A 16,547-nucleotide genomic window follows, 5' to 3' on the forward strand; every position below is an offset into this window, starting at 1 on the left:
CTTCTCACGGGCCCTCTGACCACATGGTCAGACAGCACCGGCCTGCAGGGGGCAGCCACCAAACGGGGCTACCACACTTGTCCCCCAAATTCCTGCCTCCACCCCATGTGTGGTGACCCAGTCCCATTTCCAGCCCCTTGTCACCTTTGCCCTCTACCATCTCCTCTAAACAAGTAAGAAGCCCGGGAGTTCCCTGGTGGCCTAGGGGTTAGCATTCTGGGCCAGGGGCCCGGGTTCAATCAGGGAACTGAGACCCTGCACGCACACAGCATGGTCAAAAATAAATAAAATAAAGGAACCACCATTTGCAAAGCACCTACCGTGGCAGGCTACAGTCCATGGGGTCGCAAGAGTCGGATACAACTCAGCCACTAAACCACCACCACCAGCCCCACTGCCACATGCTCTGGCCCTTGGGCCAGAGCAGGGCTCAGCAATGACCAGAGCCTGGGCAGGAGTGAGGTCCTAGCGCCCCACTGGCCAGGAGAGAAAACTGAGGCTTGAGGAGGCTTATTGACAGACTCTCACTGCCGATAGCGACTTCACTCCGCATCTCCTGGCCAGGCCACCTGTCAGTCCTGTGGCTCTGAGGTGCGTCCAGCCACTGCTCCCCTCACTGCCACGGGCAGCTCTCCCCTGCACTCACTCCAGAGCCCCCTTTAGTCCCCTTCCCCTGCCTCTGCCCTAAGGACCTTTTAAAGCGTTAAGTCTGTGTACCCGCCTCTGCCCAGACCCTCCTGACTCCCACACCCACTCAGGGGGCTTTTGTGATCACCCAGACAGCAGCGCTCCCTCCCTGGCTGCCTTCCTCAGCTTTCTTTTTCTCCATAAAATTTATAACCATGGTCTGTCTCCCCACCAGAATACAAGTCCCGAGAGTGAGGACTTAAGAGTGTTTGTGTCACACAGGCTCAGTGAGACCCCGGCATTGCGTGGACAATCTGTTCTGTTTGCTGAATGAGTGGCCATGTGAACTGGTGAACATGAGGATGTGTGAATGGACTTGGGAGCTTTAGAACCAGGAGGGGGCCCCACTTAGCTAGTTTCTAGAGGGGGTGCTGGTTTCCACCTGGCCTGGGAGGGGATGAGCTCCTCTGTGGCCTGGCCTCCACTCCCCAGATGCCGGGCCCCTGTGAGCAGGGCCAGGACCTGCCCAGTGCCCACACGTTCTCTTGTTGGCTTTGGTGTCAGGCAATGGCCATGTGTGCGTTCGTGCCAGCCCGAGGCAGGGAGCCAGGGAGGAGCGAACCAGGGGGCACCCATCCTGCAGAGCTGAAGGTCCCAGAACCAGAGGCCGGGGCAAGGGGAGGCGCCTGGCAGGCCAGCCAGGCAGAGCCACAGCGAGGAGCGGTAAGAGGCACCCCTGCATTCAGCAGGGGTGGAGGGGTTGCCAAGCTCTCAGCATGAGACCAGGCTGCTTTCAGGATGGACAGCCTCGGCCATCCCTTCCCCGGCTTCAGGCCCTTCGCGAGGGGTCTCACGTGACCTCTCCCAGCCCAGCACTTCCTCCCTCCTGCTTCCACAGCTCCTTGCTGTGTGTTGCCTATTCACTGCTCGTCTTCTGATTGGGGTGCAGATTCCAGGAGGAAGGGTTTGTGTTGGTCTGTGTTTCTCATCTCTGCTTCCACAGCCTATACAACAGCGACTGGCACAGGCCAAGTGCGAGTCCACATTTATTGCACGAATGAATGACAGTCACATGGGCCCACCCTTGGCACCCAGGGAGGTCGCATTAGAGCCAGTCATTGGTGCAACTACACCCCCATGTGAATTCAGGCCCTTCCCTCGCCTCTTAGGTCTCCATTTGCAAAATGGGGACAAAAAAATCTGACCCCATAGGATTCCTGTGAACTCCAGATGAGACCGTGGACAGGCAAAGTGCCTTGTAAAGTACAGACAGCTCTGTAAATGGTGACTGAGGACACAGTCACAGCCCAGCTTTTTTTCCTTTTTCTTTTGGCCTCGCAGCTTGTGGGGTCTTGGCTCCCTGACCAGGGACTGAACCCGGGCCTTTGGAAATGAAATCACCAGATCCTAACCACTGGACCACCAAGAATTTCCCAGCCCAGCTTTATTTTTGCTGCCTGCTGATGGAGCTAAGGATGACTCTGCACTGGGGTGGTCTTAGAGGGCTTCCTGGAGGAGGCAAGCATGAAAAGGCAGACCCAAGGAGGAAGGAAGGCTCTGCTGATAGAAAAAACAAAGGCAGGAGGAGAGAGTAGACCCAGAGGACTGAGGGGGCTGCTGACCGTGCAGGGGTGGGGGTGGGAGACCCACCTGAGGACCGTGACCTGGCTGAAGCACCTCAGAGGTCCGCCCTGCCCTTGTTGACATCAGCAGGTGCAGCCCGCGCCAGAGGCTCTGGGTGGGGGCGGTCCCACGCATCACCTGCCTTCACCCTTCACTCCGACAAGTCCTGCCAGACACCCCGCCCTCCACCCGCTGTGGGCGGCTGGTTCCCACCTCCTCTCCAGGTGACCTGGTCTTCTGGTTCACAGCGGAGCTGAAGGGACTCTGACTGCCCCTCCCCATCCTGACAAGTGGACTCGAGAAGCTGAGCGGGGCTGCAGCCCCTCCCTACCCTGGCAGCCTGGGGGCTCTCTGCTCCATGACCTTGGGGAAAGGACTAGAGGACTCAGAGCCAGGCAGTGGGAGTTCACATCACAGCCCGCCCACTGGCCCCCGCGAGACATCAGGCCTGCCACCTTAACTCTCTGTGCCTCTGTTCCCTCTTCTTTCAGACGGAGACACTAACATCGAGCCCAGGGCTGCTGTGGGTGAGAGGTGACCCTGACCAGGCTGAGCCCCCGCTCAGCATGTTCAGTCCAGCATGGTTACCGCCGTTCATCACCTCTGGGCTCTAAGTATTAGCGCTGAACCCGTGCACCCAGTTTACAGATGGAGAAGCAGAGACTGGTTCATAGCTAGCACTGACTGACTACACAATCTTGGGGCCCCTGGGTAAAATGAAAAATAAAATCCCTTTGTTCACAAGTGGTAGCAGAGTGTTAAACCAAGTCCGGGGCCCCTCTGAGTGTAGGGCTCAGGTGAAGCTAGCAACAAAGGGCTAAAGTTGGGACTGGAACCCAGATGGGCTGGCGCCCACCTGTCCCACGTGAGGACTCCTGGGTCTCTGTCTACCAGGCTGCCTTCTACGTGGGGTTCCGGCGGGGACTACAGGCCCCCCAGGGGATCTGACAGGAGGGATCCCTTAATAAGGGCACGGGCCATTCCCTAGGCCCCAGTGGGGAAGGGAGTTGAGAGGCTGGCATTCCAGCCATGGTGTGTATGTGTCTGTGTGTGCTCACCCAGGACACAGAGGCGAGAGGACGGCCTGGAAGGAGCCTAAACTTCCAATGAGATGCATCTGGGACCCTGGGTGTCCATATGACCTGGGTAGCTCTATGACTCTGAGTGGACACATGGCCACGGGTCACCCGCTGACCAGATGGCATATGACTCCTGGCAATTGTCTGATCAGCTGATCGTATGACTCCAGGTAGCTCTGTGACCCCAAGAAGCTACATGATTCCAGATAGCCATAAGAACCCCAAGCAGCCTTACGGCCATGGGAGGCTGTATGATGCTGGGCAGCCTTTGGGTCCATGTAGCTGTATGATATCAGGCAGTCACATGACCCCGAGAAGCCCTGTGACCTCAAGAAGCTATATGACCTTGGAGAGCTCTATGACCCCCTTGTCCGTACAGTCCCAGGAAGCTGGATGACTTCGAGAGGCTGTGTGACCCTTGGTGTCTGTAGGACCTCGGTGGCTGTATGACCCTGGGCAGCCATACGGCCCTCAGTGGCCATGTGACCCTAGGAAGCCTATGACTCTGGGCAGCCTTGTGATCCCACCCTCCTCTATGACCTCAGGGAGCCTGCTGCTCTCTAGTTAACTCCAACACCTGGAGGTCCCGCATGGATTCATCCCCCTTGGGGCTGGGCTAGGCACTGTCTTCTCAGGCCCTGGGGTCTGTCGTGGGCATTCGGGGGGCTCTCCCCCTCTGAAGATCTGGCACAGGTTGGGCATGAGCCCACCGACTCACATCCCTGTAAGTCCGCACCCCACACCCTGGGGCGCCCAGCCTCTGCGTTTCACCTCTGGGCTTACAGAGACGAGCTTTCTCCCAGGGTCATGCAGGGAAGTGGCAGAGGGGCGATGCCTGCCCCTGTGTGCCCCGCTCTGGAGGGAGGGCGGCTGTCAGGCGGACAGCTGCAAGCCAGCACCCCGGGAACCCAGCCTGGCTCAGAGCAGGTGCTCAGAAATACATGGTGATAAATGAGCATGCTAATTGAGATCCTGGGACTCTTTGTAAACGAGTTTGTTTTTAAAACTGTTTGTTGCTTAAAAAAACAAAGGCGAGAGGAGGCATCCAGTAAGTACGTCCTGCTGGCATTCATTTGTCTCAGGAGAAAGCTCCTCACCTCCTTCCCTAAAGAGAGCTGGCGAGGCAGGCAAGGGGCTGGACGCACAGTAGGCCCTCAATTAATAAGCAGCCTCATTATCTCAATCACAGTGAAATCTGAGCCATGCCAGGCCATGCAGTTCCGGGCACACCAGCTCCCTTCCCGGTCCAGCCCCTGGAAAGTGCTTCTCAGGCACGGAGACGCTGCTCACTCGCACTAATGGACACTGGCTCATTCATTTCTCATAACAGCCCCGGGGGCAGGAACTGCCACTCCTACCTCCTGGAAGCTAAGGATGCCCAGGTCCAGGGGGCTGAGGTGGTCTGCCTGAGGTCAGATAGCTGGTCAGCAGCACGACCAGGGTTTCAGCTCAGGCTGACTGGCTGACTCCTAGGTGTGCTCCTGACTGTCACCTTCTCCAAGTAAGGTATCAAAGTGTTTGTGTTCATTTGGGTCTGACTCTTTGCGACTGCATGGACTGTAGCCTGCCAGGCTCCTCTGTCCATGGGATCTCCCAGGCAAGAGTACTGGAGTGGGTTGCCGTTTCCTTCTTCAGGGGATCTTCCTGATCCAAGGGTTGGACTCTTGTCTCTTGTGTCTCCTGCATTGGCAGTTGGATTCTTTACCATTAACGCCACCTGGGAAGTCCCTCTCCAGGTAAGGTCCCCTCCATTTCACACACTCAGGCTCACTTATAAGGAGGTGAAAATTCAGTCCCAGGTACTGCAACCCTCTAAGCCTGTCTGCCCATCACCCCTCCACTTCCCAAACCCTGACTTGCCCCCAAACCTTGCCCTTCCCTCTACCTCTCCCAGGCCTGCGTTCCCCTCCTAGCACTAGGATCAGGGATGCTTAACATCCTAGAGGGGAGTTCCCTGGCTGTCCAATGGTTAGAATTCCACGCTTCCGCTGCCAACGGTACAGGTTCAGTCCCTGGTTAGGAAACTAAGATCTTGCAAGTTTCATGTCATGGCCAAAGAAAAGGGGTCACATGGGCCCCATGCCCTCTGCTGCAGATGCCCTGAACCAAGTGGGGTCCCAAGATCAAGATGAACACTCCTGCCCCGCACAGGCCTGTGACTGTGGGAAACACAGAGTGGTGGGTCCAATCCTCAGCAAGCGCCCTGTCAAGGCTGGCTCATGCTGTTTCAGGGGTCTGTGGACACCCCCTCCCCAGAGTCTCTGCATGGGCTGTAATTAAAAACTTCCTTTTCTCTGTCTTCTCTGTCACCCTCTCCATCCAAATATGTCTGCAGCCCTACTGTGTGCAGGCTCTGGGATGTATCTGTGAACCTTGCCTAGTACCCATCCCTTGGCCAGGGCTCACAGAACACTAGAGAGGCAGACAATGCCCAGTTACAGTTGAGAATGATTGGTGAAGGGGCAGAGTGCCTCAGAGCTCATGGGAAGGAGGCACTCATTCCTCCAAGGCAGGGCATCTAGGAAGGCTTCCTGGAGGAAGTGCCTCCAGGCAAACCTCCAGAAATGGTCAAGGTTAAAGTTTTCCAGTTCTTAGGTCCTGGGGGTTTCACAGATGAGAGGGGCATAGCCCTGCTCCAACGGTCGCCGGGTGAGCAGGGGAGAAGGCAAGGTTGCACAGGCAGTACTGGAGAACCTGTCAGGCCCTGGGCTCCCCGCAGGTGTCCTTGCAGGTCAATGTGCTTGCAAATGAGGACACAGGGCTGGCTCTATCACTTGTGTAAGAACATGCAGAGTGACAGCCGAGCAGGTGAGCAGGCGCGGGGCTCTTCTGAGCACAGGGCGTTTGCAACCTTCCAGCTGTACACCTGTGATGGGTAGCTGCCCACACACATCCTGATCTAGAGCCAGGCCAGCCGAGTCCAGGCCAAGAGGGCAGCGCACGTCCTGCTCTGTCCTCAAAGGACTGCGGTCTACTCACTCAAGACGGGGGAAGGAGAAGCCGGGTGGGTGGGATCCCCGTCGGCCCCGTTCCCAGGTCACCCTGGGGAGCTGGATGCTGTGGCCACGGGCTGTAGACACACCTCCTAGACTGTCTTGGGCAGCTTGGGCTGCTCCTGCAAGACCAAAGATAGGCCGGCTTCTGCAGCAGACACCCGTCTCCCCCAGTTCTGGATGCTGGGGTCTGAGAAGAGGGGCTGGCATGGTGGGTCCTGGGGGCCCTCCCCCTGGCTGTGCCCGCACACCACCTTCCTTGCTGCACGCACACGGCAAGGGCAGGAGCCAGTTCTCCCACGTCTTCTCACAAGGGCACTAGTCCCACAAGGAGGGCTCTACCCCGTGACCTGACGAGTTCTTTTCAGTATTTATTTATCTGGGGGCTTCCCTCGTGGCTCCGTAGTAAAGAATCCACCTGCCAATGCAGGAGACACGGGTTCGATCCCCGATCTGGGAAGATTCCACGCAGCACAGAGCAACTAAGCCCGTGTGCCACAACTACTGAACCTGCCATCTAGAGCCCGGGAGCCACAATTTCTGAGTCCACGTGCTGCAATCACTGAAGCTCGTGTGTCCTCGAGCCCATGCTCTGCAACAAGAGAAGCCCAAGAACTGCAACTAGAGAGTAGCTCCACTCGCCACAACTGGAGGAAAGCACTCACAGCAACAAAGACCCAACACAGCCGAAAATAAAATACTTATTTCTAAAAAATTTATTTGGCTGCACTGGGGCGTTGCAGAGTACAGGATCTTCAGCTGCAGCATGCGGGATCTAGTTCTCTGCCCAGGGATGGAACCCCCTGCACAGGGAGTGGGGAGTCCTAACCACTTGACCACCAAGGAAGTCCCACTCCCCGTGACCCATCTTCAAATATCATCCCGCTGAGGGTAGCGCTTCAAGATGAATTTTGAAGGGACACAAACACGCAGTGCACAACACCTTACTTGGTGGTGGCTCCTGGATGAGGACCCGGCTGATTAGGCTAGATCAGAGTGCTGGCAGAGTGGCCCTGCCCCTGGCCCTCATGCACGTGTGTGCACAGGCACACATGTACACAGGCATACTGGCACATTTGGAGCGTTGGGCCCGTGCGCACTGGGGGCCATACTTTTCCTTAACTTTGTCCTCCGTCTAATCTCTCTGCGGAGCTCCGGATTACAGCGGCGATGGCGTTTATTTACTCTTGCGGAAACAGTCATGGAGAGCCTACACTAGGTCATATCCTGCGCTGGGCTCCATGGCTGCAGCACTAGTCAGGTGCAGTGCATCACCATCAGTCCACCGTGGGCCGTGCTTAGTCGCTCAGTGGCGTCCGACTCTGCGGCCCTAAGGGCCATAGCCGTCAGGCTCCTCTGTCCATGGGATTCTCCAGGCAAAAATACTGGAGTGGGTTGCCACACCCTCCTCTAGGGGATCAAACCTGTGTCTCTTATGTCTCCTGCATTGGCAGGTCGGTTGTTTACCACTAGCGCCACCTGGGACTATCTCACAATTTTTGCATCCATCCTGTGGTGGATGGCCATCTGTGTTTCCCATTCCACCATGGGATCCTTAAGGATAGAGAGTACATCTTGCTGCAAGCTCTGGTTCTAGCACCTGGCATAGTACATGGCATATGACGGGCACTCAGTAATTACTTACTGAATGAATGAAAATAAAGAAGATTCAGTAAACACCAGCATTTAGGGAATAATTAAACAAAGTTATTAAGTCCTTAGGCTGTTCTTCTTACTGTATCGAGTTTCTGTTTTTTTAATGTTTTGGTCACGGCACACGGCATGTGGGATCTTAGTTCCCTGACTGGGGAGCATAACTATGTCCCTTGCAGTGGAATTGCGGAGTCTTAACCACAGGATCTCCAGGGAAGTTCAAGTCTTTTTAAAGAAGCATTATTTGGAATCCCCTGGTGGTCCAGTGGTTAAGAATTCTTTCGTCAACGCAGGAGACAGGGGTTTGATCGCTGGTCTGGAAAGACCCCACATGCCGCGAGGCAACTAAGCCATGCTCCACGACTGCTAGGCCTGAGCTCGGGAGCCCACGTTCCACAGCAAGAGAGACCACCACAATGAAAAGCCCTCGAAAACCAGCTGGGAGGTAGCCCCTGCTCGCCACAGCTTGAGAAAAGCCTGCACAGCGATGAAGACCTACTCTGTGTTAGTCACTCAGTCGTTCCCGACTCTTCGAGACCCCATGGACTGTAGCCCACCAGGCTCCTTGGTCCATAGAATTCTCCAGGCAAGAATACTGGAATGGGTTGCCATTTCCTTCTCCAGACACCTACTGTAGCCAAAATTAAATAAATAGCATTGTTGAATCCTCAAGATGACTTGTGGGTTGGGTATTATCAGAAGTCTCATTTGCAGATGACTCTGACAGGTGAAATAAGGAGCCTGTGCAGCTGGCACACAGGACATGCAGCTGGAGTTGCTTCTGCCTCCATCTTCTGACCATAGAAGCCAAAACCCAACAGGGAAGGATAGATAGACAGTGATGAGCACCCTCAATGTGTCAGGGGCAACTTTGGGTTCTTACTACACACACACCAGATATTCTTATTAACTCCATTGAGGCTTCACATGCACACCGAAGAGTGCACACATGATGACTGCACAGCTGGAGGACGTTCCATGAGCCGAGTACAGCCATGGAACTGGCACCCAGATCAGGAAACAGAGCCGCATCAGCTCCCCAGACACTCCCTCTGTGTCCCGGCTCTGGCACCCCCCGCTCCAAGATTCACCACTGTCCTGACTTCTACCACCATTGGAACATTTTTACTGATTCATCCACATAGAATTCTATAAGCTTTAGGGTCTGTTTTTTTTTTTTTTCTTCTTAAAGTCGTCTGTAAGGGTGGCTCAGCAGTAAAGAATCTGCCTACCAATACAGGAGATGCGGGTTTGATCCCTGGGTTGAGAAGATTCCCTGGAGTAGGAAATGGCAACACACTCCCTCAAAATAAAAAAAAAGAAAAAAGTATCGTGTGTGTGAGTCACCCATATTGTTGGCTGTAGTGACAGATTATTCATTGTCATAGCACTGTATGAATATGTCACAGTTCATACATCCATTCTATGACTGATGGCATTTGGGTAATTTCCACTTTCTGTTTATTACAAACAGTGCTGCTATGCACAAAAACAGGATCACAGAAAGTACTCATTGAGGAGGTCACAGGTTTGACACAGAATCCAGTACTTCTAAACAGATTCCCAAGGTGGCTGCACCAATTTGCATCCCCGCCAAGTAGGGTTATGAGAGTTCCAGTTGCTCCATTTCCCTGCCAACACTTAATATTGTCAGATTTCTCCGTTTTTACTGCTCTGTAGGCTGTGCTGTACACTTTATTTCTCAATCCTTTCAGCAACCCCATGAGAAGGATTTTGTGATCTCTACATTACAGACAAGGACACCCAGGCTCTGAGAGGTGAAGTAATTTCTCCAGCGCCACTTAAACCCTGGCACTGGCACAGGGCTGTCTGACCTCAGCCCAATATATCATCCGTTTCTCTGTTTATCAAGCTGCCTCCTCCGACCTTGTCCCCAGGGGTTCCCAGAAGTCCCATCCTAGGGACTATAGCCACTCTGCTTCTTGGGTGATACCGGACTGGTGCCCCTGGTGTGGGTCGGGCTGCGAGTAGGAGGCCCCCTAGTCCGGGTCCTCTCTAGCTCTCCAGGGCTGGAAAGGCTGGAAAGGGCAGGGGGTGGGCAGCGGGGGGCACATTTAGCGTGGGGGTGGGGGTGTTACGGGGCAGGGGAGAAGGCCCAGGGCGAGGTAGTAGAAACCGAGGGGAGGGTTTTGCTGTCGCACCTGGCGGCAGAACCCATCTTACCCGTCAGGCCGGGGGATAGAGGGAGAGTGGGATGGGAGGAGGCTGTCTGCTGAGGGACCTGGCTGGTGGCGGGCCGCGAGGCTCTTAGGACCCTCTTCCAGGAGGCGTTAGCGGAGAGGCAGGACCGGGGTGAACCGGGGAGGGGCAAGGGTGGCAGGTTCTCCCTCCCGTGGCTACCGAGGGGCACCTCCGGGGCCAGAGTCTGGGGTCACGGCTCCCGATTAGGGTCTGTGCTCAAGTCTGGAGAAGCTGGGCTGGGGGCGAACGGGAGACCCTCGCCAGAGGCCGGAGGCGGGATGCGGCCGGGGCGGGGCCGGACCGGGGCCGGACCGGGGCGGGGCCTCGGCCAGGGGGCGGGGCGGCATGGTTGGCGGGGCGCGCGGAGACCAATAGGCGAGCGCGGCTCGGGCCCCGCCCCGCCCCCCGCGGCGGCTGCTGCATAGTCATGAGCTCGGGCCGGCGCTGCGTCAGCGGAAGCCGCGCGCGGCGGCTGTTTCCGACCTGATAAAGCGGCGTTGTCCCAGCGAGCTGGCCGCATCCTCGCAAGCGCTCGGTTCGCGCCCGCGTCTCTAGCTGACTGACCGCCCGGCCGGCCAGCTGAGGAGCAGCCGCCGCCGGGCCCTGCCGCCGCCGCCGCCCTCGGAGCGCCGCGCCCCCCGCCGTCCCCGCCCGGCCCGGCCCGGCCGCCCCGCCGCGCCGCCGCCCCGCGGCCACGGCCGGAGGAGACAGGTGAGCGACCGGCCCGCTGCCTCTACCCCGCCGCACCTGGGCGCCCGGCACCTGCTGCTGCCCACCCCGATTCGGCCCCCGCGCGGCCCCGGCCTCGAGCTCCGGGGCCAGCCCCTGCCCGCTGCGGCATCCCTTCCCCGGGGATGAGGCCCCCCCACGCCACGGCCGAGAGCCTGCTCCCGCCCGCACAGCCGCCCCGGGCTTGGGCCCCTTCCCTTCTCCGCGCGGGGTGCACCTGCCCGTCCTCGTCTCCGTCCCCCCACCCCGCCCCCAGCCTCCTGGAGCATCTCGGGCCCCTCCCCGCGGGGTGCGCCTTCCCTTGGACCCTGCCCCGGCCGCAGTCTTCGGCATCCCCCACCCAAGTCTTCTCGGGTTACTCTACCCGTAGGAAGCCTGGCGCCTCGGCCCCCTCGGTCCCGACCCTGCCCCGCGTCCTCGGCCTGACGTCGCCAACTTCTGAGAGTTCAGCCACTGTCCCCTCTGCGTGAAACCCTCCTGTCCCCGCACATGCACGCCCTCAGCGGCCTCGCAGGGCGGCCACACTCGGGGCTGCCCCCGTGTTTTGTCTGGTCTGCCCCTTTGAAGACACCTCCGTTCCCTCAGCCAAGCTGTGCCTGGGGTCGAGGGGCCAATGCCTCTGTACACCCAGGTCCAGCAGCCCCTGCCCTGCAGAAGTCCCTGCACGTTTGTCTGCATCTCCGCACCGCTCTCCCTTTCCCGTGCCGGCTGGCCTCCCAGAGCTCTTGAACTTAACCCGTTCCTCCCCAGGGTGTGTTGCTCTTGACTGGGCTGCGGGGGAACACCTTCCAGCAAAGGGCTTTTTCAGAGGAGGTATGTCAAAATGGGAGGGGTGGTGGTTTGAAAAAAGCACAGCCTCCCGGTTAATCATTCATAGTGATTCTGGGGGGCGGGGATACACACTTGATCTCCTAGGGAGTGTGAGTTTTTTTTTTTCCTTTCCGAGTGTGGGCACTGAGCCATCCAGCCCCATAGGTTACCTCAGCTGACTCCAGCCAAAAGGGGCCTGGTCGCTCCTGGTTTTGGGGGCATCTCCTAGCCTGAGGCCTGGGAAGGGAGGAGGGTGTAGAAGATGAGTGTTTGAAGCCATCGTTGTGGGGTCAAATGACTGTCGGAATCGAAGCCTGCTTCTTCTGGGAAAAGCCAGGTCGATCTTCCTGGCATTCTGTCAGTGTGCTCTGCAGTTCAGTGGTCCCCGCTTCTCCCATCAGCAATGGACAGGTAGGGTAAGGGGGGATCTTTCAGCTCTTCTATTTTCACCTGTAGTAGGAGAAAAAGGAAGACGATTAAAAGCTGGAGGATTGGTGTATTACCCTGATGTGGTGTATTAAATGGCAGGGCATCCAAAAGAGTGACCCTGGCCACCTTTAAAAATGAATACTTCCCTCAGTTTTCTGGTGGATCTGAATTATGTATTCAAAGAAACAGTAAGAGTTTATTGAGTGCTCAAGAGGTTTTGCAGAATCCACTTGAAGGTGGGGAGGGGCAGCGGCTGTGGCCTGGAGCTGTGTAGGCCCCAGGTGGGAAGATCCTTGCGGCTGCAGAATGCTGTGGCTTCTGGGGTGGCGGGGAAGGAGGAGTCGTCTGTCTTAAAAATCTGGAATTTCAGTCCTGTTAAGGCTAATTGATAAATCATGGGCAGCAGCTGTAAAGGAAAGTAGGGGCTAGTTTGAGATGCATTTGAAATGCATATGAGGCCCTGAGTGGAGGGTGTGTGTGGCCTGGATGTCCCCCTGGGGAGGCTGCCTGGGGGCTCCGGGCCTGTGACAGTGGGCCTGCTTCCCTGGCTGAGATGCGTGCTGCAGCCTCAGCCCGTGCTGCATCAGGAAAGCAGAGCAGAGATTGGACTGGGCAATCTCCAAGGTGCCTGGCAGTTTTTTTAACATCCTGGGGCTCTTCCCTGCCCTCAGCGCTGCTTGCTGGAGGTCGGGCAGGGGTGGGAGGAGCCTGGCAACAGAACCCTGGTCTCTGGGAGCCGGGAGAGCCCGCCCTGCAGGTCTGCGGGGGAGGAGGGGCTGCGGCAACTGCCGCTTGCTCCCCCACCCCCAGTGGAGGAGAGCACACACAGGCATTTTCGCAGGCTTTCAGGCTGCTTGGTGTTGGATTGGTTTTATCTGTGTTGTCAGAGGGATGGTGGGGAGGAGAGTGGACGGCCTCGCTGGGGTCTGGGCTTTGCTGGTGTGTCCTGACTGCAGTGCCCGTTGATCCCCGTCCCTCGTCTGCACCCTATTGGCCTCTCCTGCTCGTCCTGTGGGGCCCAGCAGCCCCGCCCTGTGTAGCCGGCAGGGGTGGTTCATGACTAACAGCCTGTCGGCCTGGCACGGAGTGAGGGTGACTGGTGAGCACAGTAGGTGGCAGACAACCCCAAATTGCAGTGCCCTCCCCGGGAACACCCCTGGCAGAGCCGTGCCTGTAATTTGTGGAGCCAGAACGCGCTAGAAGCAGAGTCCCCGCTGAGGACGGGCCAGGGTGCTGCTCCATGCTCGCTTCCTCTGGTTTCCCAGATTTTCTTTTTTTTTAATCACAACATAATTCCGCTGATGAAGAAACACTCAACGAAACCCCGTTAGGAGTGTTGCCTTCATCTCCAAGCCAGGAAACCTGAGAGCGTTTTAGCTCTGCGGAGTGGAACTCTGACCGGAGGGGAAAAACCTCCCAGAGGAAGAGCAGCCATAGGAAAGGAGGTGGGAGAGGACCCCCGGGCTGTGGCTCCCAGGCCAGGCCCACCGCCCCTCCCCCACCCCTGCCCACACAAGGTCCCCTTGTTTAAATTAGCTTATTTATCCCACCAAAATCAATGAACAAGGATCTTTTTAAAGTGGAAGTTTCAAAATCTGCTTCGAGTGGCTTTTTTTTTTTTAAGAGTATTAAATGCTAACCCTTTGTGAAGTAAGGCACTTCCAGCTAACTGGGAGATTGTGGACATTTGAACGTGTGCGCAAAGGAAGCTTCCCTGTCTGCATTCAGACCAGCCTACACGGCCGTCATTTTCAACCCCCTGCCACTTAGGTAGTGGTGACCCTGCAAATGTTCACTGGGGGCCACATAGTGTTTGTGAAGCTGCTGCTTCGGCAAGTGACTTTCAGAGGAGGCATTTTAAGAAGATTAAGAGCCACAGGCTTGCAGGGCAGCAGCATGATTCCTGCTGTTTTCAGGGCACCGACAGTGTTCCCCTCACACCAGGGTCGGCAGTAGCGCTGGGACACGGCCCGGACACTCAACGCGGGTGTGATGTCCGGAAGCGCGGGTGGTGGTCTGTCTGGGTCCTCTGTTGAGCTTGCTCATCTTGGGGTAAGCACGCTGCTGCTGCTAGAGATTGTGGGAAAGGAAACAGGTCCTCAGGGTTGGAGAGAAGGGCTCTGAGTTCTCTTCTGCTAGTTTGGAACCTCAAGCGAAGACAGGTCGCCAGAGTCCATAGCTGGGCCTGCAGGAAGCCCCCAAACGAGGATGTGCGCTGTGCCAGGCATTTTGCCCCCAGGTGCAGGGTTGGGGTGCTGGCTGTCCCAAAGTGGGCCCCCAACAGCTGGAGGGTTTGCAGAGCCTTTCCGAGTTGCTAAGCAGGGCTGCCCTGGCCTCACCACCCCCCCACCCCGCCCGCTCTGCTGGCCCTGCGCCCAGGTGAGGGAGGCTTGTTCCACCTGGGCCGCTGCTGTTTGGGTCCTCCCAAACCTGTTGCCGGATGGCTGGCAGTGAGGGGAGCCGCATTCCTGAACCGGTGCCGAGAGGCTCTTTATTGTGCTGCCTTCAAAAAGCACCTTCCAGCCTGGGATTCTGTGTCAGCTGGTTTGCAGTTTCTGGAGCTTGTTGGAGGGTTTCTCCTGGGGTTTCACCCTTGAATCCTGGAGCTCGTTGAATCGGTTGGTGACCAAATTCTTCCCACTGAAAGAAAGGAAGATCTTGAATGCAAAATCCATAGCAGACCCTTAGATAAAAAGGGATTGGCAGAGAGTGGATCCTGGTCCAGATGTCGTGATTGACGAGATTTTACATACAGATCTTCCTGCACAGTTTTAGACAAACAACATTTTAATCACCATTTTAGGAAAATGCGTTTATCCGAAAGAGAAGGTGATTTTTGGTTTGGAAAGAGGAGTGTTTTTCCATCAGTTATTTTGAGGGGAGGGGTTTGGGGGATGGTGAGGGGGGCACCAGCTGAGGGGCTGGAAGGCAGCTTCTCATCATTGTGATCACCTGTTAAGTTAGTGCTTCAGAGCGACAGTCCCTTAAAGCAGAGATCTTCAGACTTTCTTGCCCCTGTTCTGTGAAATAACAAAAACTATGGGCACATTTTTAAGTTGCCATCCAGACTTTTTCGTTTACAATAACTGAACACTCTAATGATCTGACCGCTCACCCTCACCCTTTGAAAAAAGGAGCGAAGTGTTTTCAGCAGTTTTAACACACGTGTCTTCTTTTCTTCCTCATCTTACATGTTTGCTCCATTGTTCCTTGTGGAATTTCGATGTCATGCACTTTTATACTTGAAAGTCTTTTATTGATCATTCTTCACACTTCTCTGTCACCAGAGTATACCTAAACTGCAGTTAAAACGTTCCTGTGATGATGAAGCTGTGTTAATGCAGAGGAAATTTTTAACAGTGTTTATTTGTGTATGGCTCAGAATTTAAAGTGTTTGAGAAGTAATTAAAAAGCAAGGACACAGAGAAGAACAGAAATGTTTCTTTTAAGAAACATAGTTAGGACCAGAAGGTAAGAAAGACAATGCTAATTATAAAGATTCATCAGAAGATTCCTTTAAGTAGCAAGCTCTCCTACTGTATTTACACAGGACTGTGTTTGCAAGAGAGAAGGCAATGGCAGGCCACTCCAGTACTCTTGCCTAGAAAATCCCATGGATGGAGGAGCCTGGTAGGCTGCAGTCTGTGGGGTCGCTAAGAGTCGGACACGACTGAGCGACTTCACTTTCACTTTTCACTTACTTCACTTTCACACATTGGAGAAGGAAATGGCAACCCACTCCAGTGTTCTTGCCTGGAGAATCCCAGGGACGGGGGAGCCTGGTGGGCTTATGTCTGTGGGGTCACACAGAGTCGGACACGACTGAAGTGACTTAGCAGCAGCAGCAGCAGCACCTGTGCACAGGCTCGGTGCTCGCTCTTTATGGTTGCGGCACATGGGCCCAGTTGCCTCACGGCGTGTGGGCGCCTAGTTCCCTGACTGGGGATCGGACTCACACCCCCCACACCAGGAGGCGGATTCTCAACCACCAGGCAGGTCCCCCAGGAGAGATTTTCATTATTGTAAATATCAGTACAGAATTGATCTCAGAATCAGAAATGTAGTACTGGTCTTGATAATTGCTTGATAACTACACATAGGCAGAATGTGTCTTAAAGAGCTGGCGGGTCCCTGTAAAGCACCTCCGTTAGGAGTTATCCCCCTGTGCTTGGTGCCAGTACCCCGCTCCCAACAGGGACTGGGGGAGGGAGAGTGTGAAGGCGGCCTCGGTGGGGGGTGGGGGCGTCAGACTTGACCACCGGCCGTGTCACAGACGGGGTAACGCCGAGGGCCTGCAGACTCAGGGTCTCCCAAACCCGGAACCCTGAGGGCGCTTGGCGTTTGGGCACGGGCTGGAGTGCTGCTCTGTCGCTGGGCCGGGCATGGTGGATGGAGCGGCAGG

At 56.2% G+C, this 16,547-nt stretch overlaps 1 protein-coding gene across 3 annotated transcripts in view; it reads left to right on the forward strand.

Annotated features, from left to right (window-relative positions):
- Positions 1–10,652: 10,652 nt before the first annotated feature.
- Positions 10,653–16,547, forward strand: part of SLC45A4 (solute carrier family 45 member 4) — a 64,002-nt gene continuing 58,107 nt past the window's right edge. For 2 of the 3 annotated variants that reach the window (XM_088844824.1, XM_055432107.2), the window contains exons 1-2: positions 10,653–10,888; positions 11,657–11,719. The gene's annotated coding sequence lies outside the window, so the exon portion shown is untranslated. The remainder of the gene's footprint in view (positions 10,889–11,656; positions 11,720–16,547) is intronic. The other variant, XM_055432106.2, reaches the window with a different exon arrangement.

Source organism: Moschus berezovskii, chromosome 16 (assembly GCF_049115385.1).
Source record: "Moschus berezovskii isolate FMDL1 chromosome 16, NW_MosBer_1.0, whole genome shotgun sequence".
Classification (NCBI taxonomy): Eukaryota; Metazoa; Chordata; class Mammalia; order Artiodactyla; family Moschidae; genus Moschus; species Moschus berezovskii.